General features: G+C 41.7%; 2 long non-coding RNA genes across 3 annotated transcripts; one reads left to right on the top strand and one right to left on the bottom strand.

Moving 5' to 3' along the window:
• Window positions 1-89: 89 nt before the first annotated feature.
• On the top strand, window positions 90-21,970 carry LOC109282143 (uncharacterized). 2 transcript variants are annotated; one of them, XR_009461099.1, is made up of 4 exons: window positions 90-754; window positions 1,461-1,631; window positions 10,075-10,145; window positions 18,054-21,970. It is a non-coding gene; the product is annotated as an uncharacterized LOC109282143 (long non-coding RNA). The 2 variants fall into 2 exon arrangements; XR_009461098.1 differs by lacking the exon at window positions 10,075-10,145.
• On the bottom strand, window positions 13,421-25,097 carry LOC109282142 (uncharacterized). Its single transcript, XR_002089024.2, has 3 exons — window positions 24,961-25,097; window positions 13,787-14,009; window positions 13,421-13,692 (listed from the first exon to the last, which is right to left on the bottom strand). It is a non-coding gene; the product is annotated as an uncharacterized LOC109282142 (long non-coding RNA).

Raw genomic sequence — 25,097 nt, 5'->3', positions numbered from 1 at the left:
TGGCGTTTCCTGGCATGCCGTGCGGCAACGGCGTGTGCGCGGGGCATGCTGGAAGTTGTAGCTTCCTCCAACGGGTGGGGGGGGGACGACTCTAGGTGATCACCGTGGCTCCCGACCCTCAGGGCGGGCTCCCAGCAGCGTGTGCAGACGCACCCACCCCGAGTTAAAATGGCAGGGGCCTGAGCGAGGTGCAGGGAGCTAGGCTGCGCCAAGCACCTGCGCTGAGGAGCGGTGCGATCGGTCCCTTCCGAAAAACTAGGAGCAGGCTCGTCCCCCCCTCCTTCTGCCATGGTCCACACTCCCTCTCCCTGTGCAACGCAAAGAGGTGCTTGCCCAACCGTGGCGGCTTCTGCGTGGCCACTGGAAGGGTGAAATCCCAGCTCCATTACGTGCCACAAAACGTGGATCGGTTTCCTTGGTGTTGGGGTCTCACCTGGGCAATTAAAAACCCCAGGTACCTCCAGCGGACAAGATGGTTTCCAACCCTCATGGCCGCATGCAGAGGAGTGCAGCCAAGCGGTCGGTGTGTGGCCACACAGACCTTCTGTGGCGCCACATGCTGCACGTGCAGGCATTCCTCGCACTGCAGGGGCAGGGAGGGTTCACCCCAGGGTCAGAAAAACCAGCACGGAAAAAAACCGGGGCAGTGCACGTGGCAGCAGTGTGCACTGCCCAAAACCAGAGCCTGGCCTGCCAGAGCCACGCTCCAGCTGCCTACCAGGATCCCAGCTGCAGCAGTGCCATGGGACCCCAGGTAAGGCTGGTGGGGCCAGCGCAGCTGCCAGCCCCTCCCCGACCTGTGGGTAACCTGCCACATGCTTGGCACAGGCGTTCCACCACTGCTGCTCGTCCCCAGGGAGACAAACACCCACGCTCACCTGGACGTGGCCTGTGAGCGTAAGACAAGAAACCCATGGTTCCTAGGGTTTGTCTCTTACTCTTGAATCTTGACTTTGAAATTACAGGGGCTAAAAGAGGAACTCGAGTTCTAAGTGGTTTTTCCTGTCATGACCTGAGTCTTGGCCAAAGCTTTAAGAACTGCAGTAATTGTCACAAGAGCTGCTGGCAATGTCAAATCCATCTTTTGACTGTGCTGCCTTGGCGCTCACTGCTCAGGCCTGAAGGAGAATGTCTGGCATTTGAAAGTTTGTCTAATGCTATCCCAACGACACAGTCCAATAGAAGATATTGCCTCAAGACATCCTTGCCTCCACCTTTGAACACTCACATAGAAGAGTCCAAACTTCATTTTTTGTTATTTCCCATCCCCCCGAACTCCCCACCTCTCCCCTAGGATCTTGAGGAAGAAACTGGGTTGTATTCATGTGATACTTATTTTATGGAGATTTTAGCTTGTGAAGTTCAGCTTTCTGTTGTTCTAATTTTACAACGCATAGATTTTTATGTGATAAATCTGTATTAAAAAGCAAAAATAACAAAAATATATTTTTCTGTTTTAGTAGATTTTATTTTGCACAATTCAATGAAGTCAAGGAGAAGAACTGGGAAGAGCCACCAGGCAAGTGAAACGAAAAGGTTGGGATAATCCTATGGATATGCCAGGTGCAGTGGGAGCATAAGAAGCAAAAGATGACAGTATACAAGGAGAAAAATGACACTTCTCCAGCCAGGTAAATACTAACTTCTGAAAGACATCAAGAGAAAAGGGGAGGGGCAGAATAAAAGGAAATGACAACACTAAGCACAATAAGCCTCCTTGGGCCAGCACAGTTTCCCGCTCCAGCCTCCCCTAATCCACCTAGGGCAACCTGCCACACGCCAGAGCACGCTTGACACAGGTGTTCCCCAGGGACAAGTAGCTGTGGCTTCTTGTCCTTGGGGAAGCAAACATCTGTGCTTGTCTGGATGCGGCCTAAAAAGGAAAAAAAATCAGAGTTCCAGATTCTGATATCTTGCCTCATGCTAATTAGCAACATTCTTCACAATTAGCCACAGTTCCATGGCACTTCTTATGAATTAAGTTACTCTTCAGGGTAGGCAGTGGAATCAGGATCTAGCCCAGAGAAAGCTAATGGAGAACACAAAAGAAAAAGCAAAACAAATACAGAGTCTGCAAATACAAGCTCCTTAATTAATGAATTGTATTTTACCATACGTGATAGGACATAAAGAACATTAATACTCTTAGACTGTAGACATGACACAATTTCTAATCAAGTACTCTAGACAAGAAGATTCTTCAAAGTAAATGTATTCCTTAGTAAGAAGCAAACACACATCATCTGATCTCGCAAGCTAGCTGCCTACAGCAGGTGCTATTTCAGTGCCTGTCCACTAGGTGGTGATGCAGTTGGTTTGCATTTAGCAACGGGCTAACCAGGGCTGAAACCCATTAGGGAGCCAGACACACCACTTCTTCCCCCGCCCAACCCCCCCCCCTTCCCCCCCCCCCCCGCACAGAGGTAGTTAGCTGTGTTACTCTGAAGTCAGGCGGAAGGCAGGGTAGATTTTTACCTTACAGAGATTTATACAGTCATTTTCTCATAAATCAAAATTACTGTGCATTTTAAGGAGTAACTTTACCCTAGCTTCAAGTGATTTGATACATAACAGGGCTTTATGTTGCATTTCTACTTCATTCTACTCTACATAGGTAGTAAATGTGTCATGTGTCTGTTTTCTTAAACAGACCACACATTTTGAAAAATAGTAAGTTGGGTGATCTTTTTCTGGAATTTACCGAAGAAAATTGTAGAAAAGAGAGATATTGCAATCCTCTAACCTATGCCCATAGTTGCACTCAGGTTGGATTTTTTTTATTTAAAAAAATCCTGTATCACAGACCTGATGCTACAAGATGCTGCATATCCACTGAGTATTTCTAGATTTTCATAGATTTCATAGACATTAGGGCCAGAAGGGACCTCGGAAGATCATCAAGTCCAGCCCCCTGCCTCTGGGGCAGGAAGTATAGATTGACCTCACTGCCTTTCAATAGCTCTTCATGGCCCAGTGCCTTCAGTAGAACCTCAGCTTCCACTGGTGTCACAAAGACATTCAACACATAATAAAATCAAGTCCTTTGATAGTTTCACTTTTGCTAGAGAGACACACAGCTCCTACTATCAGTCACAGATTCCTGTTTTTTAAAGTTTTAAAAATATCATTACATGTGCTGATGTCAAAAGAAATTCCCTCATTTCAAATAAATATCACAGTTTAGTTTTCATTTATGTTAGGTATAAAATCCTATAATTCATCAACATCAAGCAATAATCAAGTTAGCCAAAAATGAGGAGGAGGCAAGGAATCATTTATGTTACACTAAACGAAATCAATCTCAGTGAATTTTCACAGAAACATACAAAAAGAAAGCGTTCTCTAGTGGGCATCTAGACTCTACTCCTGCATCATGTCAGGGTTGATATTATTATTGCTAAATCATACCCCATAAATTGATGGATAGTCTATCCATGAATATCTCCATGAAAGTGATTTAACGGCTTGTCTTAGAGATTTGTTCTGTTGCTGCACCAGTCTTACAGTTGCTATTTTCCCGGATAATTAACATATATTTTTCCTATTGTTGTTTATTTTAATGTCTTTTTTTTTGTTCTCCGATTAGTGAAGCTAATTGGTATGTATTGGTAGACACTTATGTTTCTGTTAGGTCTCTTCTAGATTGAGCCTTTCTACTGCTAAGAATATTTCTTCATAGGTCTTATTTTCCAAACCTATTTTCCTGCTTTTGTTGCTTTCATATAAATCATTTCCATTGATTAACATCAAAGCTTAAGGTAGTTTCTGATGGTCTAACGTTAGGAAAATGCTCACTCTTGAAACTAAATAGAAAGCAGCTGCCAGTAACTCTGTAGTCAGAAGTTGTCATTTCTCTGTATCAAAATACATCCATTTTTTTTTTAATTCTTAATCATTTGGTACAACAAAATGTGATCTCATTTTCTGAATCATAAATGTGTATCCATTTCAGCATCTGTTTGCCTAATTTGATCATGGAATTACTATAATTAAATATATAGTCATGGGAAAAGTATACATAAATAGCAAATCAATTTACTGAGAGAACACTGTGTCACAAATAAATACTCTGTCAGAATATCAGCATTGTTTTGGCAATGGGATACAATAATAATTTTGCATCTCTATTTCCATCTGAGATTTCAAAAATACTTTCCAGTCTCACAACCTTTTTGTAAAGTATTATTGATACTACTTCTGAAAGGACAAACAGGTACAGAGATGATAATGCACGTACTTTTCAAAAGTGTCTATTCACTTTGGGTGTCTTTATTTTACCAATTAGAAACACAGGATATTATTTTTTTCAGAGATCACCAGGAATTGTACTACCTGGCAGTGTACCTTGGACAGTGCATCTAAAAATCACATTCAGGGTTCCTTATTGTAATCAAAGTAGAAACAGTGACGGAGTGCTGTTAGCTTACTTCCCCCCCACCCCCCTCCCCCACCATGGGCAGGCTCCACCGGTCAAAAAAAAAATGGTGAGGGACCTGATTCTTTTTTTTTCTGGCGCAGCCAGCCCATCTCTCATGCGGCCAGGGAATGAGCTGCCAGTGGCCCCTGAGCTGTGGGGGGCCCCAGTCCTTCCCTCCACAGTGGCAGTGCCCACCCCCCTGGGTGGCACCCGCCCACTAGCAACACACCTGGGTGGCCCCAGGAGGTGCTGCCACTTTGGTGGGAAGGACTGGGCCTTCCCTCAGCTCGGGCTGCATGACCTGACAGCAGCTCGCACAGGCAGGCTCCACTGAGGGGGGGAAAAAAAAGCAGCAAGGGATCTGATTCTTTTTCTTTTTTCTCTGGTCTCCTGCAGCCAGGGGGTGAGCTGTTGCCAGGCCGAGTGGCTCCTGAGCTACGGGGGGTGGGCCCTGGTCCTTCCCTTCCCAGGGCTGCCCAGGCAGGGTGCTAGCTGTGCAGGTGCTGCCTCAGCTTGCAGGTAGCACCAGCCTGATCCAACTCTTCCCAGAACCCATGTGGGAAGCAGCGCCAGGTGGGCTTTCAGCACACGGGCTTGGGGAAGAGTTGGATCTGGTGGGTGCTGCCGGCAAGCTGGGGCAGCACTTGCACAGCTAACACCCTACCCAGGCGGCCCCAACAGCTGCTGCTGCTGCTGTGGAGGGAAGGACTAGGGCCCCCCCATAACTCAGGGGCCATCCACCACCCCCCCAGCTATGGGAGAGGCAGGCAGGCTCTGTTGGAAAAAAAGAGAAAAAAGCAGGCCCCTTGCCACCTTTTTTTTCCCCCTCAGTGGAGCCTGCCTACACAAGCTGCTGCCAGGTTGCGCAGCCCCTGATCTTTTGGGGGGCAGGGGGGTGGCGGTGCTTCCCTCTGCAATGGCAATGCCCCCTGGGGCCTTCTGAGCAGGGTCCTAGCTGCATGAATGCTGCCCCAGCTCACAGGCAGCACTCACCAGATCCAACAGTGCACAGGGTGCTGGAAGCCTGGGCAGGCTTGGGCTTGGTGGGCTTCCAGCGCCCCATGCACTGTCCCCGCCACTTTCCTGCTGCCTGGGACTACCTGGGAGTGGGCTGGCTTGCCCCTGGAGCCTTGCAGGAAGGTGGCAGCAGGGCGGTTGGATGTGTTGGTAGCCAAAGGTGGCAGGGACAGTGCAAGGGGCACTGGAAGCCCACCAAGCCCAAGCTTCCTCAAGGCTATCCAAACTTCCAGCGCCCCGTGCACCATCCCTGCCACCTTCTCCAGCTGCCAGGCATGTACATGTGCACAATTTCTTTTATCCACAATGGAACAATTTGTCCCGATCAAACTAAAATACATCAGAGATGGTCTAAGTTGCCACACACAAATTTTTACACAAAAAATAATCTTGTATGTGTATATGGTGACACCATTACATTTGACAAATGATGATTTCTCGTCACTTTTTGTCATGTGTACATGGTCCCACCATCATGTGTAAAAGCGCCTTGTAACAGACGCCCCTAATGTGAAACGGTGGGTCACAATTGAAACCCCACAAAGTTAAAAACCCACTGTTTCAGTTTAAGGGAATAACTCCCTTCCCCCCCCCCATGTGTACAAGCACCCAAGAAGATTTAGAAGCCAGTTTTGACAATTTGGTCAAAAGCAGTTTGCCCAGCATTCCATTGTAAGTCTGAGACAGAGCCAGGCATAGAACCAAAAAACTCTAGTTCCTAATTACAATACCTCCTGTGATCTGCTTATCTGTAATAAACAGACTAAGGCAGTGGTTCTTAACCTTTTTAGACTCCATACTTTTTCTAAATTTAGTGGTACCCTGGTTGAGAAACACTGCTCTAGATATATAGGATTGTTCTGGAATCATCTTTAGTGTAAACAAAATTATAACTATAAGTCAGGAGAAACAGAGATTAGCATTCTAAAAACTATGCTCAAAATGTCCCAGCTTGCTGAATATTAAAGAATATATATATCAGAAACAATATCTGAAAAAAATGGGCTGAATTTCTAAATATTTTCTTAAAAGGTACATATAACTGTAACATCATGAGACCAGAGACTTTCATATGGAAAAATCAGAATGTCTGTAATGTATAAAACAAATGGGAAACAAAATTTACTTTAAGAGAGGGGGCGGGAAAAGGAAGACTAATAAAAGAGTCAAAAGGCACTTTAATCGGGGGTACAAAGAATCACCTGAGGTGAGGAACCGAAGGCGCAGACATAAGTGCAGCTCCCCAGTCTAACTCATGACACTTCACAGAAAGCTCCATGAATTAGACCAATCCTCCAAACCTGACAGACATTAGGGTTAGGGACAGAAGTTATACATAAACCAGTTTGAGTAATCAAAAACTGGTTTAAACCTGTAACAGAACAGAAGTTCATTGCACATAAACCAGTTTCAAAATGGCTAAAACTGATTTAAGATAAGCCTGATTGAATGTAGTATCAGACTTAACTGATTTGGGTCAAACTAGTTTATGAAAATTCTGTCCCAGACCCCTTCCTAGTTTAAGTTAAATGAGAGTCCCCCAGCATCCCAGCATGCTTTCCAGCCCTGGGCTAGACTGTACTGTCTGCTCCAGGTCGTGCAGATTCAGCCCAGCGACCTCTGCCCGCGCCGGAGTTCCAGTTCCGGTTCCAGTTCCCCAACCCCTTCCACCCACTCCGCCCACTTGACGCAATGAGCAATCCATGCAGGCAGGCAGAGCGGGTGGAAGGCAGCCAAGAGTTGGAGCCAGATCTCCATGCACTGGGCCGAAGCTTCCCCTCCTCCAACTCCCCCTCTCCCCACTGCCCGGAGCAGTGTAGTAGGGACAGGAGTGGGAGAAGGCAGAGCCACTGGAGGCGAGGGGAAGCTGCGTACTGGCTGGGCCCAGCAGGGCTGTTCTGCTTCGCTCACCTCCAGCTGCAGTTCCTGCTCCTGCCAAACCGTGCAGCGCTGTTCCAGGAAGGTGGAAGCTTGAGCCAAGCGGCTTCTGCCCAGTGCATGGAGCTCCAGCACCTTCCACCTGTTCCACCCACCTGTAGGGGCTGCTCGTCACGCCAGGCTGACAGAGCAGGTAGAAGGTGCCTGGGAGCTGGAGCCAGAGCTCCATGCGTTGGGCAAAAGCCACCAGGTTCAAGCTTCCCACCTGTCCACCCAGAGTGGCACGACAGGGGCTGGGGCTGTTGTGGCAGCGGCAGCTGGAGGCGAGCGGGGTAAAACAGCTCTGCCAGCCCCAGCCAGCACACAACTTGTGGTGTGGCTGCAGCCATTGGGTGCTGCACAAGGGGGTACAGCAGTAGCTGCCAGGCTCTGGGCCCAGCGACGCCTCTGAGCCAGCCCAGGTAGCCTGCTGCCTGGTCAGCTGCTACCCATGCTGCTGGGCCCAGCTGTCATGGAGTCGCAACTGGCTGAGAAGGGCCCTGCCCTTTAGGCCTGGCCCAGCACAGCCCCACCTCCATGAATCAAAAATGAATGCCTTTCCACTTGCAAATCTGTTCAATCTATAAAGGTTAGAGTAACCTGAAAAGATTGAATCAGTTCAACCTCAGGCTTTTTGAATGTCTGCCCCTAGCCTTCTGATTCAAGTAATAGTGTCACTTGGTTAATGCGATTTTATTTGCCAAAAAAAACAAAAAATTAAGCACTGATTTGCTGACATATGCTTTAGTACAGTGATTCTCAACAAGTTGTTGTGCCATGCCTCTTAAAAACAGAGGCATGCAGGGTAATTCTGCCAATGACATGTCAGTGCTAGTGCTCTGACATCCTTGAAAGTATTCTGCAGCACTGGGGTGTCACAACAGCTTGGTTGAGAACCACTGGTCTAGGGTTATAGACAAGTGATCAAACTGCAGCAAGCTAAAAAGAGGGCAGGGACTTACTATGGAGCAGCTGACATTCAGTAACTGTCCATGTCCCTGCTCTTACCTAATAGCAAATTAAAGCTAAACCACTTACTTACTATGGGTAAGCTCTGTGTTTAGCTTTTGTTCACTTATGGGCAAGAGCAAGTAGGAAAACAGTTACCATGTGTCAACTGCTATGCACCTTTTAATTCTCTTCTAATGCATTTTACAAGATGTATTATCTTCAATTTGAATGTTTGTCCCTAGCCTTGAGATACTCTCCTCATCAATTCAAGATGTTTTTTAAAAAAAATAACATTAACTTGTTCTAATTTTTGTAACACAAGCAACACAGTCTATTTAAAATTTTATCATCCACAATTATATTAATATACAAAGTGCAGAGCAGATATAAATGTGGTTTATTATATGAATCGGACAGGCACTACGAGTACTGAAAATTAAACTTGAAACTGAAATCTAAAACTGAAAAGTACAACAACTTAATTATGGACTGCAGAACTGCTTGTTGGGCAAATTGTTCAGAGGAAAGGGAATTAGAAATGCAGTGTTAATTTTACTAGTAGTATCATCTTATTTTCATAACTAGCTGTAAAAGTTATTAATCAATTGCTCTAGCCAATCAAGCATAAAAGTTTGCAGACTATGAAGATGTTTTATTTTGCCATTAAGAATCACGTTAGAATATTTGCTCAGAATTATGCGAGTAGTGAAATAGCAGAGCAAACTTGTGAGATAATAAAAATTATCCAACTGCTCAGGCCTTTGAAAATGTGGTACCTGAATTATTTCCCATCCAACAGGGAATAAAAGTTTTGCTAAGCTGTTTCCTAGGAAAATTGCCTTGAGTTATAAATACATTCCAGATATCTAGGGCTGTATGTCCCTCTGGCCAGGGAACTATGCAACCATTTGTGGATTTAGTCTACAGAAGCAGAAAGAAATAGGTGGTAAGAAGTGGAGTATGCTCCCATCAGATTCACCTGCACAGAATTTGTGAGTAGAACAGTATTTCACCTAGATCATCCTGTGACAGAAGATAGCAGAACAGTAGGAGTTTGACAGGGAACTGCATCAGGATCTGATCTGAGAAGGGGAAAGTCAGCTCAGTAATTGGAGGTGAAATGGATTGGAAGGAGAGCCAAAGGTTTTAAAGTTTGGGTAGAAAGAGAAATGTGGCCTTCTGATAAATGGCACTGTTATGCATGGATCCCCCCTGAAAGAGAAAGATGCGTTTCAAATGCTATGGAGAGTGACAAGACCAAGATTTTTCCTTTGGCTGGCCAGAAAACTCAAGTGCCTTACAGGTGGAGATTGTAGCCCTCCATTCCCAGCCATTCACCCTTGTTGGCCTTGATCTGAATTTATGTTCGTTTTTTGTTTTTTTTTTTTGTGTCTCTCAGCATCGTGGATGATAAGACCTGTGATGTGGGACTCAACAATTGCTCTATTTTTTCTTTGTCAAATTAAAATAATCATGATAGCTGGTATTCTTCTGGTAGCTGGGAAGTATTTCTCCTAATAAAGGCTAGGGCTGAGTGAATAGCCCATTATTTAGATTCAGAATAAAAACTCTCATTGCCTTCGGTGTGAGCCAGATTGGATTCTGACTGTCTGTTGATAATGTTTCCCCACTCTTAGATCTCAAGAACCTTACACTCTATAAAACAGCTTTATGCATTTTCCCAGTCTTCATTACAGTAAGATTCACATGTAACTGTGCTCTTGGTAGTGCTGTTGTTGCCATGGTTATGTCTTCAACATATTTCTCAACAGGATTTTTCCCCCAGTAATATGTAAGAAAGGATAAAGTTGTTTTTGCTCAAGAGGCTGTAGAGGATGAAGAGGTAGGTATGAAGGAAGGTAATGTGGTTTCTATTTCTTGCCTACAGAACATATTGAATAAAGTGCTTCTGCTTTTTTGCTTAAATATTCAGTTCTGTTGCTCAAATTACAATTTACATAAGACTATGCAACATACAAAGCCTGATTACTAAAACCTAACAGTTCCCCATGTGGTCTTAGTGTCAGTCTTGGTATGAGGAAACTACTGATTCCAAAACCACAATTCAGCATCCTGACAGTGAGAAGACATGGGCTATGCCACTGACTGGCTGGTTAACCTTAGTCACATCACTCCTCTTTTGTGAAAAGAGGATAATGAGGGTTTCCTCATAAGCATATTGAAATAAAAAGATGAAACGTGCAGTAGGCAAGCTTCTATCTAGATGATACAGAACAATGCAAATAGACCAAAGGAAAGGTATGTTTACAGTTCCTAAAGTACCCATACATAGAGCCATCCTTTCACTGTTAGATGGGAGAACGCGCAGCAGTGTTAATGTTATGTGTATTTTAATACCGTATGGAAGCTCAGAAGAGTTATTTTTCCAAACAGTTGTCATTGATTCTGCATTACCTGTAGAGATGCTTCAAAGATACCTATCATCCTGGAATCTAAGGATCTGATCCTGCTCACACTGAAGTCAGTAGCTTGACTTCAGCAGTGTGGGACCATGCAATGAATGCAGATTCTAGCTTATGCCATGTGGCAAGCAAAGATAACAGTTTAGTCTTAGGGAAAAAGTAGAGAGAGGTGCTGATGAAAGTTGTTGATGTTCTTTTTCTGGAGCCTCAAGAAAGAACACCCTGAGACTTTTAACAGAATCTATTACAACAGTCCACATTAAAGTGATTTTATTTTTGCCTTGGTATTGTATATTTAATGCTTCTGAGAACTGTAAGATGCTGGAGTTCCGAATTTAACATTCTGTTAAAACTGCACGTTATAGACCTAAGTACTCGTTTCAACAGAAAATTATTACAGTAATATATATAGTGTGTGTAAAACTATCTCAGGGTGGTATATATTCTACCTTGGCATGTCTAAAAATTAATTGCTTTTAAACTGAATAAGCCATTAAACCCAGATCCTTGCCACTTTTGTTTCAACTAAGTAGTGGCTGCCTTTGTGGATAGATCCACTGATATCAGTAGAATTTCCATACAGTAAGATCCTACTCAGTGTTATTGCCTTGCAACAGGTTTTGGAAACATAAAGCCTACTGACTGGATCTGGGTTGTGTAGCCCATGGATCCAATCCACGGAGCTGCAGGACTTTGCATGTGCTTGTGTCTGTGTCTGTGCCCACTTGGGCTGAGCGGCAAGGAGCTGTTCCAAAGCCAGGGAGCTGAAAGGTGTGCCTGCGCTGCTGCAGCTTCTCCCCACTTCCTTCTTCTCTTTTTCCTCCTCCCATTGCTCCCCAGTTGCAATGTGAGCACAGCTTCCAGCAGAGGTGGGGTTGGGAAGAGGGTGGAGAGTAGCTGCGCTGAGGCCAAGGAGCTGGAAGCTGCTTCCATGCTGTTACAACTCCTCCCCACTCCTGTCCCCCTGCCCCCCTCAGCCCGGCCTCAGCATACCATACTGCATCTAGGATGTGCAGGGGTGGGAGAAGTAGCAGTGGTGCAGGCCCAGCTCCCAGCTGCATGGGTCCAGATGGGGCACAGTTCTAATTCAGCCATATTGCACATACAAAACAAAGACATTATCACTAGAAGCATATACAATATTAGATTACTACGTAGGTGCAAAGGGCCCAAAATATAGTTTTTAATTTCCTAAATGTTGTCTCTTTAAAGTCTCAGCCACTGTATTACATTAACAAAGGTTTTTTTCACATTTAATATGATAAAACTCTTGTGGTATTTTAATATTTTGTTTCATTGATACATTAATGAAATTAATTAGGGGCTTCAGTTACTGGTTGAAGTTGTGTTTAGGTTCACAAAGTCATTGCTGTATCAGTTCACATTTGCAAGGGTTTCTGTGCAGCCATGAGGCATTGAAACACACTTTAAAGAAAGCTAGATGTTGGAAAATCTGACTATGATATAGATACGTGAAATAGGCTACATGCATCCTACCTAAAAAATTCAGATTTTATTTAAACCCCTCAAATACCAACTTGAGAAATATTGTTAGTGACAGCCACAATACCAGTGATTAGTAGTAGTACATGTTTAGATAAGACAGACCTATATTATTACTGTAAATTAGCCTCAGCCACAGGGTTCAGATCCTGATTCTAGTAGCCTAACTAAGGGGAGACATCTAGGGCAGCAGTCTTGGGTGCTGACTTGGAGCAGAGGGGGTGGGGGTGGCATGCATATAAATAACAGCCCCACTGCTGCCAGGAGCTATTGCTGCCCCATTTGTTGCCACTGCCTAGGGCGTAGAACTACCCTGTTATGCCTCTGTTGGATTCAGACTTTCCCCAAATTCACAGTAGTTAGATATGAGGTTCTGGTTCAGCTCATTATAGAGAAAAAGGCCTGTGGCATAGAAGCATTTGGATCCAGGGCTGTAGCTGAGGCCCATTTCAAATTGTTACATAATTGTACAGTGCCCTGAGACATGAAGGATGTTATACAAAGATAGGATGTTTTTACTACAGATCTGATTTTTGACAATTCTGTTACTCTGCTAGGTGCAGTCTGCAGAGCTCCATAAATCTTCAATCTCCTGCTCTCAGAAATAAAAATACACAAAATTAAACAATATATAACTTTATGTGCTTTTTGCTATGGCAATTTAAGAAGCCTTTATATTTGGACGCACAGTATGTGAAAGTGCGGTGTACCAATTTCATCCTTTCCCCTGTCCTTATGCCATGCTGTGATGTTGTCTCTCTAAGAGCCAATGATAATGGAAAGTGAGATAGACACGCTGCACACAAGGATTACCAAGGAAGCGGTTACCCTAGCAACAATAACCATGTGAAAGCAGACAGAACTACTTCTGCACTGCTTGTATGGGTTTTTTCCCCTCTAGTCTAAATAGCACAGATAAAGGAATTGGATGCTATGCATCTGATTCTGAATCTTTTGCAGCCGATGGAATTACAGCAAGGCAGAGAAGTTCAAAGCATTTGAAAATTTGACAAATGGGCAAATAGCCTTTTATATATTAATAAGGGCTCTCAAAGAAGTCTCTTTTTCCTATTAGAATGTCATTGCCTTAGCCATTTGGGTGAGACAAAGTGGACTGAGAGGCAGGGTTGAGCATTTATTATCTCCACAAAAGTGAGAGCATGACAGAGACATCAGCCATAGTAGTTTTAAATTTATTATGAAGGACAGCAATTTTTTATACCTTTAAATAAAAAAAAAGTGTTCTTGCAGGTATGAGAAACCCTTTTCACCACTGTAACAATGGAAAAGCCTACAGGGCATTCCACTGTCTGGTACGAGAGCTCTTTTCCAAAAGACATGGAGAAGAACTCAGACAAACCAGCTTTTTGATTTCTTAGTGCTTTCAAGTAGTTTATTATGTTAGCAAACTCCTCCTTTTAACCCATATGGAAGCAGTTTACAATACAGGAAGACAAGAGATATCTGTGAAAGGCAGAAAATACTGGTTAGTAAGTGAAAATAAACTTCTAAATTGCCTTTGCATTCTGCATATCCCACTCTACACTGTGTTGCTTACTCATCAGTGTTCCGCAGGTATTTTAGAGGGAAGCATGGTGTAGGCCCCCTCCTAACCATCTTTCTTCTGGTCCTTTGCATAAAAAAAACCAGGAATTCTCCCTAGTGCTTAGGAAGTGGCTGTTGTACCAGTTGTGCAGCTGGCATCACTCCATTTTTCCTCCTTCCTTTGCAGCTCTTTGATAGATGAAGTGTATTTTGTCAGTACAGCATGATGGCACCTCCTGTCAGGAAGCAAAGGAGACAAAATAACTGACTTTTAATGCTACTCTTTTTTTCCTTTTTTTTAACAACAAGGATTATATCCTTCATAGCCTCACCTTTTTCCTTTATTTTCCTATGAAGAAAAAAGAAAAGAAAAGGGAACATAGAGTTATTAAAGGAGAAATGGATAAGAATTGAAGAAAAGAGATACATTTAGTCCTTGCAGCTGCTACTCTGAGATAGACAGGGCCCAAACTTGGGCTAGTGGGGAGCAAGCTGCTCTCTTCTTTCTGCCTAGTCTTAAGCATTCTTTATCTTAGATGTTCCATTCACGTGGCTTGCTCCAGGTGCTTCACACGAAGATGCAGTTTTATATAATGATTACCCCACATGCCAATGCTGTGTGTCTACAGCATAGCCAAATTAGCAGCTCTCACCAGCTTTATGGTTCCAGAAAACATAATCTAAAAAGTTGCCCTGTTTTGGTCTGACCCTGGGCTTATTGCACTTTTGGTATCTTTCTTCCAGTTGATTCTTTCACTATGTCATGGTTGACAGGAAACTATTTCCCTTCTTTCCCTATTGATAGAACATGTTGGAACAGACCATTAAAACTACTAACTTTAGAAGAAGTGTGAGACTTTTTCATCAAAAACTGATTATTAATCTCTCACTGTAGCAAACCATGCAGAGTACTAGAAGTAGCTATGCTGGAAGAGATCTAAAGAATGCTGACAAATTAAATTTCCAGAAGAGGTTTTGTCACTCAAGTTTGACTAAGCTATAAATACTTTCTAAAAGAAATTCTTAAGAACAGAGAGTATAAGAATGCCCAGTTTTATAAGATTTCAGATGAATATATACAAAATCTAATGCACATTATACTTTTACTAGCAAATTGCCCATCAACAACAGCAACTTTCTTGATGGCGACTTTCTTCATGGCATTGTGCATCTAATTGTCTTCTCACAGTGGCATTTTCTTGGAACTAATTTGCATGACTTTCTTGATTACATTGTGTATTTAATTGTCTTCTCACAGCGGCCTCCTCTTGCGATTCATTTGCACGGTGTTCTTGATGGCATTGTGCATCTAATTGTCTTCTCATAGTAGCCTCTTCTTGGAACTCATTTGCATGGGTCTCTTGATGTTTCCTCAAGTCCAATCACCTTCTTCATGTAGCTTGGTCCTCAGGGCTTAGTCTGTTTGTCTGTGTGTCTGTCTGCCCATAATGCTCTTCAAGGGCACCAAGAGCTCAGTGTGGCAGGGAGGGCAGAGGGAGGGGCCAGCTGTGGAAAAGCGGGAGCCGGGCTCCCAGCTACTGTGAGACTACTTTCTTGATGGTGCTGTGCATCTAATTGTCTTCTCCCAGTAGCCAGGAGCCCAGCTCCCACTTTTCCTCAGCTGGCCCCTCACTCTGACCTCCCCACTGCACTGGACTCCCAGTGCCCTTAAAGAGCGTTATGGACAGACAGATGGACTAGGCCCTTTATACATAGATATTGTTATACTTGTATCACACTATTCGTGATCTATATCTGTGCTTTAGACAGTAGGACATAAGGTAACAACTTTTTAAAGGGTTCATTGATTATCTTCACAAGGAAACTTGGCAACCAGGTGATCCAGCTAAGGAAATGTGGAAAACTGAAACAGTAGCTTTATGGCATGCTGTTCTCTCCATTCTATCTTATAAAAGCCCTTCTGTTGGGATGCAGCTGTTCCTTAGGTTAGATGGAACTGAAACTGTGAATTGTGACCTTAACAACACAGTAGTGTCCCACTGCAACTCCAATAGGATTTTCTTGCATTTCTGAAAGTTAACTATAGTAATATTCTCTTCCATATTTTGCCATTATCCAATGCTATATCCTCTTACATCTTTTTTGTGGGAGTGGAGGGATTTGAGGGATAGGGAAGTGTTAGGGGCAAACAGTGTAGGGCTTTTTGGCTTCAAAATGGATGTTCTGGGTTTCAAAGATGACTCCAGGTGTCCTGGGTTTTCCTTCAGCTTTTGGGAGCTGATTCTGCTCAGACTAGATATACTATGGGGGAGAGATCTACACCACTCACAACCAGATAATTAGGAGAAAATAACATTAGGTAAATATCAAATGGTTTCCAAGAGAACTTTTCTGTTTCTGTGGACATCCCTGCAAAAAGGATTGCTTTCAATATAGAGTAATTGCCTTGTAAGCTTATCAGGCGTTCTATTGCTACTCTGGAGGATAGTATTATATTGGAGTTTATTTGTTTTCTTCTCTCTATTATGCAATCAATAATAGTGATTAAAAAAAAATTCTAAGTTCTCACATGTTCTGAAAAGTTAGTATCAAGTGTATTATCCCATTTTTCCTAGAACTGGCCTGTGGGGAACTGGCTGGTCACATAGAACTGGTTCTCTTTGTTCTATTTAATTAAAAAACAGGTTAAAACAATTATTCTGATTGTCACAGTCATAATGTGTGATCAAAAAAGGGGAGTAATTGCAGTGGAAGGTAAGGTGGTTCATGAGACCATCTCTCTAATGGGTGTAATCCACAGCATGAAAAATGTGAGGACCATTTCCTTAGGGACAGCAACAAAATCCAAGGAATTGTTGAGGAAAAATCTAGAAAGAATTTATCTTTCTCCCTGACATACACATCTGGTAGCATGACCCTTTGAGTCACATCAGAAAATATATGGAAACCTTAAGGTTATTTATTTATTTATTTGAGAGAGAAGTAAGAATTCTTGTGAGTGATATATTTTATTGGACCAACTGTGTGGTTGGGACAGACATAGGCAAGCTTTCAGGTATCATAGTACACTTCTTCAGGCCTCTGTTTATTTATTTACTTGCTCGCCATATTTACCCAAATACAAGATGACTTTAGCTGGATTAGCTGCATGCCCTCACCCCTGCTACACCCAGGCTTGAGGCTGAAACCAGAGCTGAGACACTGAGTGCCCTGGGCTGGTACTCAAGTCTAAAATGAGGGGGTCTTTTCCCTATGGTGACTGGGAGGAAAGTCTGTTCTTGGATTTGAGTAAATACAGTATTTATTTGATTTATATGCCATCTTTCCCAAAAAGGGTCATGGAAGGCTACAATAAGAGTACAGAATAACTTATACAACAGGAGTGTAATAAGAGAACAGAACAACTTAAACAAGAACTAGAAAATCCACATAAAAGAGAGACCCCTGAAACAGTAACTCAGCCTGCCTTTATTTGCTAAATGCCTGCCCAAATAGGAAGTCTTATAGCACTCTCCTGGGTCTCTAGAGGTTGTTACAAAGCTGACAAGAAATTGCTGAGATGTAGAACGTCTATTTAAGTGTCTAACTTCCATGAAACTGGAGTTATGCATTGAAATACCTCTGAGGGTTTGGATATCAGTGCTGCAGACAGAAAATTGGGGTAATATACTTTCTAAAAGTTCTTTAAAAGAAAAAAATATTTGAATTTCATCCAATGAATTTACTCTTTTCCTTAGGTATCAGTTTCTTCAAATGTACTCTTTATTCATATTTGTTGGATTTTTTATATTTTTCACTCTGGATTTATTGCAAACAATTCTTTGCAAGTATTTATTGCCATCTCTTTAAGATGAGTTAAATAATTGCAATTAGCTAGTAAATCGTGGTATTATTTCTGACTGACATAAGGAAATAAATAGGCACTTATTGTGTGAATGCTTATGCACATAAATAACAAATCAAATTCCATAAAAGAGATACAAACACAGACACAGCAAATCCATTCTTTAAGAAATTAAGAATGCATATTTGTAGTTTTTTAGAGTATTTTCCCTTCTCTAATCAGTTTTACACTAAGTGGCAATACAAAAATAGGAACACGAGTGTATTTGTGTATGATCTGGGTGTAGAGCTCACCTGCATCATTTCGTTATCATTCCAACTTGCCGTGTCATAGAAAGCAGAGAGAGAAGTTCTGAGAATTAGTAGAAAGACAGTTTCCCTGTGAACTTACGTATCTGAAATGCCTTTCTTGATAGTTTGCCCCAGAGTGCATCTGTGACAATGTTCTGATGAGGTACATTTTGTTTCTTTTCCAGTAATTTTTGGTGGGTTACATATTGCTGAGTGATGAGCCACGTTCCTCCATTCTTAATGGAGATTCAGATATTTTATTTCTGAATGGAACCCATTTTCCCTTTGATGATGACGATATTATTGGACTCATTGTCCCCTTGATTATTAGAATTGTCTGAACAAGAACACCGGATTCAAACACGCTTGAACCTCTGGCTACTTCACAACCACGTTTCATGACTCATTGCTGTGACGTTCTGAAAGATTCTGAACGGCTGAAACTCCTGAAATGCTGCCTCTAAAGATCCTAAACCTCTTGTGCTGTTTCTTTTTTCTCTCCTTTAATATAATTTTGGTGGGGGAAATTGAAAACACACTTTCTAAGCATCCAATAGATATACAATATTTTTAGTAGCTATTCCTTTATATATATGCTAAAGAAGAAGGTTACATCTTAAGAAAATATTCCTTGTCATACTCTTAGCTTGAGAGGATTTCCTGTTTCAAAGCTTATCAGTTTGCTTCAGTGTGGAAAATATAAGTCATAATATGTTTTCCTTTAAATAAACAAGTTGAACTTTCCCATCTCCAGGTAGCAGAAATATTTTTTTGTGGCTTTGCAACTAATGGAGCCAGCAATGTAAAGAGCACAGGTACCAAAATGGACATGCTTGACTATAGTAGGTTGTAATCTAATGTTTAGAATAATAATCACAGGACTTACAGGCTCTGACTTCTATGTGTATGGTCTCCAGTTTCATAACACACTTTTGTACTTGTAAAAATAGCATGATATATTCTTGTAATAAGAGATCACAATATTATTCTGCTAAACATGCACTTTATGGATAGCTTTTTTGAAAGGAAAGGTTTTTAATAAGTCCTCTGTGTGAGAAAATTTCCCTGTAAAAGTGAGACTAATGAAGGTAGGCTTTTTTTCTATTCATTCAAGAAATATTCCAGAGCTGATCAGTTCTAGGTGAGAGTTGCCAGTTCTGATAAGATATTTCTTAGTTTTTGCTTACAAAGCATCACTTATCAAAATATCATGGCATGTTTCAAACTCTCCGTGCAATGAGGTCGTAGGGAAATGACTTGAAAGAAATTGTAAAAGGGACCCTAAGGGGAGAAAAATTATGGGTAGCATATTGAAGCCACTCCAAAAGCGGTAGGGATGTTGAGCCATCCTTTACATGAGAGAACTTAATTGGTTCAAGTAGCGCTTCATCTCAATTATGGTTCAGAGTCCGTTCTCATTTTTGTTTACAAAAAAATTCACATTGCTGCATCAAAGGCTAGAAGTGGCAGGAATCTTTTGTAGAGATATTCACAATGGCACGGCGGTCTTCATGCTACTAGTGAAGACCACTGTGGTACTAGTGAAAGCAGTCAAAGGAAAATGATGATGACAGAAAACTCACACTGCTGAAAATCTTTTTTTTTTCTCACACTAATAAATGTTGTTCTTTTCTCCAAAAGAAAAATGAACTGCAGTGTTCATACAGATCCATTGCTTTGCAGTCTGCTCTTGGGCATTTTGTTTTCAATAAATTAAAATGTAAATCATGCATCAAGTTTATTTTTGCTCTGCATTGTTTTTAAAATAGTAAATGCTTTTGGAAGAAGAACAGTGTCACCCAGTTTACCCAAAAAGGTTTGGAACTGGCTTCAAACCTTGTGTACCAATTGAGGCTTCTCTTTGGCTATTTGGCTATTCCCTTAAAGATTCATTCCCATGTATTCCTTTTAGGATTACTGAGGACTGAGCTTCACTTAAACTGGAGTTGGATTTTGTGGACAATCCAGACAAAATCCATTTACCAATATAAATTGATTTTTTTTTTTGATCACTTAAGCTTATCCCACCCAGACCTCAAAACCTGATCCTAAAATGTACAATCTAATCCTAAAATTGATCAACTCTTATGGAACTTGCAAGCATGCATCAAGTGTAGGTCTTCAGTTTAACCTAATCACAAGATCTCTTTCTTGGAAGCCCCTTTTCTGTTAAAAAGTCCATCCAAGGAGGATATTCAGATCTGGCTAACTTCATGGTGTGCTTACGCCCATATATATCGAAGCTCACACTGAACTTTGTAGAGCATACCCTAGATCATGAAGCACATGAAAATAATGAAAGAGTGTATAGACAGACAGATGAACAGACAGACAGACAGAGACAGCCTCATTGGTCCATCCTAATTGTTCTTTTTAAGCATTATTCAGCCATTACATATATGTAAAATAGAGCTTTTAAGAGCAGAGCAGCATTTTTGCCTTGTTACCCAGGGTGACTGTAAAATTATGCCACAAAAATAGTTAGTCTTTGAGTGCTGGGAGCATCTTCCCTGTCCATAACTGTCATTTACTGTTCATAACATGCCATTAAGAGCTGTTATTGTATTAGCTGAAGTACTATACAGCTTGCGTGCATAGCATGCCGAAAGCATCCAGCAATAAAACATGTAAATGTACATCTGTCAGGTAGCTTCCTTTCCTCTTATAGGGGTTACAGAAATAGTATTTCTGTCTCTCTGTATTACAGGCCCTACCTCATATTGCTATAGAAATCACCTGAGATTTCTGCCTACTTGAGCTTCTCCACTAGCTATAGGAATTCTTTTAATGCAGCAATTATACTTAAGCCCCAGATTCTACTATATTTGTATTTTTGCCAGTCGGCCACAACTAAAAAGATCTTTTTTAAAGAGGAGGAATATGGGATATACTTAATAAAATAAGACTATACATGTTATATAGCATCTTACATCCAAGGACCTAATAATTATTCATTAATTAGTTAGGCATTACAACACTCAGGAAAGGCAGGTAAACATGAACAGAATGTATGAAATGCATCACCATCCAGGAACTTGTCACTCAATGGTGTATTTATTAGCCATATTGGTAGAACTAGGTATCCCTACCTTAGAACGTAGGTTTCAATCACTTCATAGAATCTTAGAATTATAGAGAAGTAGGGCTGGAAGGGATCTCCAGAGGTCATCTAGTCCTACCCCTCTGCCTGAGGCAGGATTATCCCTATCCAAACCATCCTAGACAAATCCATTGTCTAACCTCTTACATAGTCAATCCTGACACAAAACCTAAGACCTAACACTCCAACCTGCCACTGGTAAAGCAGGGGACCACAGTGTTAGGGTAGCTTGTCATATTTTATGCTTTAAAGTTGCACCTGCTTATAGGGTGGTGAAATATAGTATTGTTTAAACTTTTTTTATATTGAGCCTTATTTAATCATTGCATAAGTTTTGTATAGCCTCATTATTATCTGGACTTTTTATGTTGTTTATCAGCTGGCCTTGAGTTGTTTTTCCTAGAGGTCATAGTGCTTATAATATTGTATTTTTTCTTTTTTATCATGTGAGAAGGTCTTCTAACATAACATAGCAATAGCCTTGTTACCAACTCAAATTAACTGAACTTGGCAATAACTGGCTGAATCAGAGTGACAAACGATTGGCTATGTTAATGAAAGGTGATAAGAGAGACCAATGGACAATGCCCAAAGTAAGACAGTGGAAAAAGACCAAATTAAGAGGTATGCTCGTGATGCGTCTGTTGAACAAAGGAATATGCTGACAGGATAAAATATGGACAATATGCTGACTGCAGAGAGACCAGACCAAAAGCAAAGAGTCATTGAAGGAGTGAAGTTGAAGAAAAGCAAAAAAAGGGGCAGCAAGAAAGTTAAGTGTGTCATCATCATAAGTCCAGCCTTCAACACCTGTCTGGACCGTCCCAGCCAATGACACACCCTTTGCTTTCAGGAACTGAGTGGCCATCTTTTTTGTTGGGCAAAGTAACATCTGGGATCAGGTGAGATTATTGTACTGAATGTTTTTCTCTCTCTGAATATAGAAACTGCTAAGATAATATTTATTGTACTAATAAAGTTAGACTGATTTTAGGACACTGAGTTGACTGTGTTTGTATTTCATGTTCTATTTAAGGGTTAATTGTGTTTTAACAATCCTAAACACCATGGTGAGCAGTGGTGCTAACAATGTGTCCATTTGTTCTAGTGCCAACATAATCCATAAGCCTAAATAGCTTCTTTATCCTTGGTATACTTATAGAGAGCAATCATATCTTCTTGCTGCCCTCATTTTACTGGTTAAACATTTGTAGTTTAATTTCTTAAGTTTTTCCCTCCATTCCCTTGATCATCCTACTAGCCTTTCTCTGTACCTGTTCCAGTTTAAATAAGTCATGGATGGCCAGAACTGTAAGCAGTGTTACAGATGAGGCTTCACCTTATAGTATGGCACTAATATTTCCTTATCCTTTTTGAAAACACCTTGCCTACTATATCCAAAGATCACACTTGACTTTTTTATGACAGTGTAGCACCTGTGGCTTACAGATATACTGTGATTGGCTAGTGTACTACACATGAGCAGAGAGAGGTAGTTAGCTGTTAGGCTGAAGTCAGGTAGAAGGCAGGGTAGATTTGCACCTTGTAGGTTAACTAAATCAGACAGGTATAACATAAGCTTTCATAAGCAGAGGGCTTACTTCATCAGCATCTGTAAACTTACCTAAAGTTAACTTCTTCTGATAAAGTATGTGATAACGTAAACCTTCTGCTTACAAAAATGTATGCTATACATCTGATTTCCTGAGTCTATAAAGTGCAAATCTACTCTGCCAGATGCACTATAGCCATGCCTACCTGCTAAATTTACTATGCCAATAGATCAATTGCTTTGCACACCCCATGTTGCTCCACTCAGATTGCTTTTTAATCTGGAAATAGTATAGCCAAGTCTATGGTGCAGTCCCTGTAGGCTTATTAGTTTGGGGGGGCAAGCTAATTATTAGGCCTGCGCAAAGCAGAAAGTATTTGCTTCGAATTTGGATTGAGAGGGATATTGATTCGATTTGGTGATTCAAATCACTGTCCCTATTCAATTCAGCCAAATCTGAATCCAAAGATATTCAGCTCCTAATCTTATTCGGCCATAGATTATACAGGCAAGCAGTGCCAGCAGCAGCAGCTGTGGGCAACCCAGTTAGAACCACAGTTTGTCTGACTGCTCCCTCAGCTGCCCCCCCATGGCGAGGCAGGCAGTGCTGGCAGCCCTGGGAGAAGCTGCGGGGGCTGGGGTGAATGATCAGGGAGCTGGGGGATCAAACTGGGAACTGGGGAATCAAACCAGGAGCTAGGAGGAAGCCCCCGTTCATTCCCTTGAGTCCCTCCCCCCGGCTTCTCCTGGGGCTGCCAGCTCACGCTGCAGCTTGTCCAGCTGCTCCCCCAGCTGCCCCTGCACCCGGGCAAGACAGGCAGTGCTGGCAGCCCCAGAAGAAGCCGCGGGGGCTGGGGGGAATGATTGGGAGCTGGGGGTATCGAATTGGGCACTGGAGAATCAAATCGGGAGCTGTACTAATTACTAGTTCCTACTAGTTTAGTGAACTTTGCACTAGTAGGTCACATCCACAAACTGCATGCATGTTAAACTGTGTGCAGTACCCCTAATTTGCAGCATGAGGCAAAATTTGATATCTGGTAGGAAAAAAAAGTAGGAAAAAAGCAGGGCAACGCCCATGAAAATAGCATGTGGCAGGACAAATGCAGAGACAGGTGAGCAGGCAGGCCAGGGCTGCCTACTCCCCCAGCTCCACATGTTGCAGAGCCCCCAAGCTGAGGCACTCTCTGCTGTCGCCAAGTGCTGCTCCCTGACTGGGGGCTGCTTGCCACCTAGCTCTGCACTAAGGCAACCTGTGCCCCAGCCAGTCGTTCCCCTCCTGCTCCCTGGCCAGAAGCTGGGAGGAGCAGGGCATGGCCTGCAACAACAGGCACATACAGGGGTATGCACTGCAACACATAGAAGTGGCACAATTTTGTGGCTGTAAATTTAATCTCTTTTATATTACTCCAGTTTTTGAGGTAATCCAGTTCTTCCTGTGTGATATTCTGATCCTCCTCACTAGTTACACTGTCTTGTAACTTTGTATGCTGAAAAAAATGTCATTAGCACCCTTATATTTTGCGCCAAGGTTACTTAAGAAAATATTAAATGTCAATCTCAAGACTGATCCATGAGAAACTCCACTAGTAACATCACCCACATTTCATTAATACCACAACTATTGTCATCTTCATTTTATCTATCGTACTGTTTTGGTACTAATTCCCATCTTTTCTAGTTTTACTAATTGTTTCCCATATATATATATGGCACCATATTAAATCCTTTACTAAAATTGAGAGATACTTTCCCTTGATTAGAAAATATATTATCAAAGGAAAATATCAGCTTACTCTGGTATGTCTTTGTAAAATTTGTGTTTCATTTTTTTCCAGTTTCCATTTAATTCTAAAACTTTCTTGCAATATTTGTTCTAAAATCTTGCATACCACTGAGATCAGACTAATGATCAGATTGCTGCAAAAATTACTTCCCCCCTATTTTTCTTATATATTGGTATTGCATTTTCTATTCTCTAATCACAATGTGCCACCTCGAGTTCAATAGATTTATTAAAAATTCTTGCCTCCAGACCAGTATTTTCACAGGCTTGAAGAATTCTAGGATTATCTTGTTCCCCCTATTTTAAACTCTGTATCTCTGAAGATTTCCTACAGTTTTGTTCCTATTAGTTGACTAAACTAACTTGGAAGTGACATTCAGGCTTGTAACTTAAGATCAGACAAATACAAATGTTTGATATAGTGCAAATCATGTATCACTGCTACATGATAGAATATTTCAAATTGTAGTCATATCACCATGTAGAATGTGCCACACTATTATCATAAAATGTAGCAAACTGGATAGATTTGATAAATAAGATTCTTTTTTCATTGGGCGATCCAATATACTAATATTCAGTGTCAAAGTATAATATTGTTGTGAATTATCATTGTTGTTGTTAGTAGTAGTAGTAGTAAGAGTAAGTACTTACATGATGATACTTCTCAACAGCCACAGTTGAGGTAGATAATGCATAAACACAGAAAGAAGACAATCCCTGTTCAGATCAATTTGCAGTGTAAAAAGTTTGAATAAATGCACTAGAGAGACTCACATGGTTAATCCCTA

This window comes from Alligator mississippiensis, chromosome 3, assembly GCF_030867095.1.
Source record: "Alligator mississippiensis isolate rAllMis1 chromosome 3, rAllMis1, whole genome shotgun sequence".
Classification (NCBI taxonomy): Eukaryota; Metazoa; Chordata; order Crocodylia; family Alligatoridae; genus Alligator; species Alligator mississippiensis.
The sequence above is the reverse complement of the archived record's forward strand: the minus strand, read 5'-3'. Positions and strand labels throughout refer to the sequence as shown.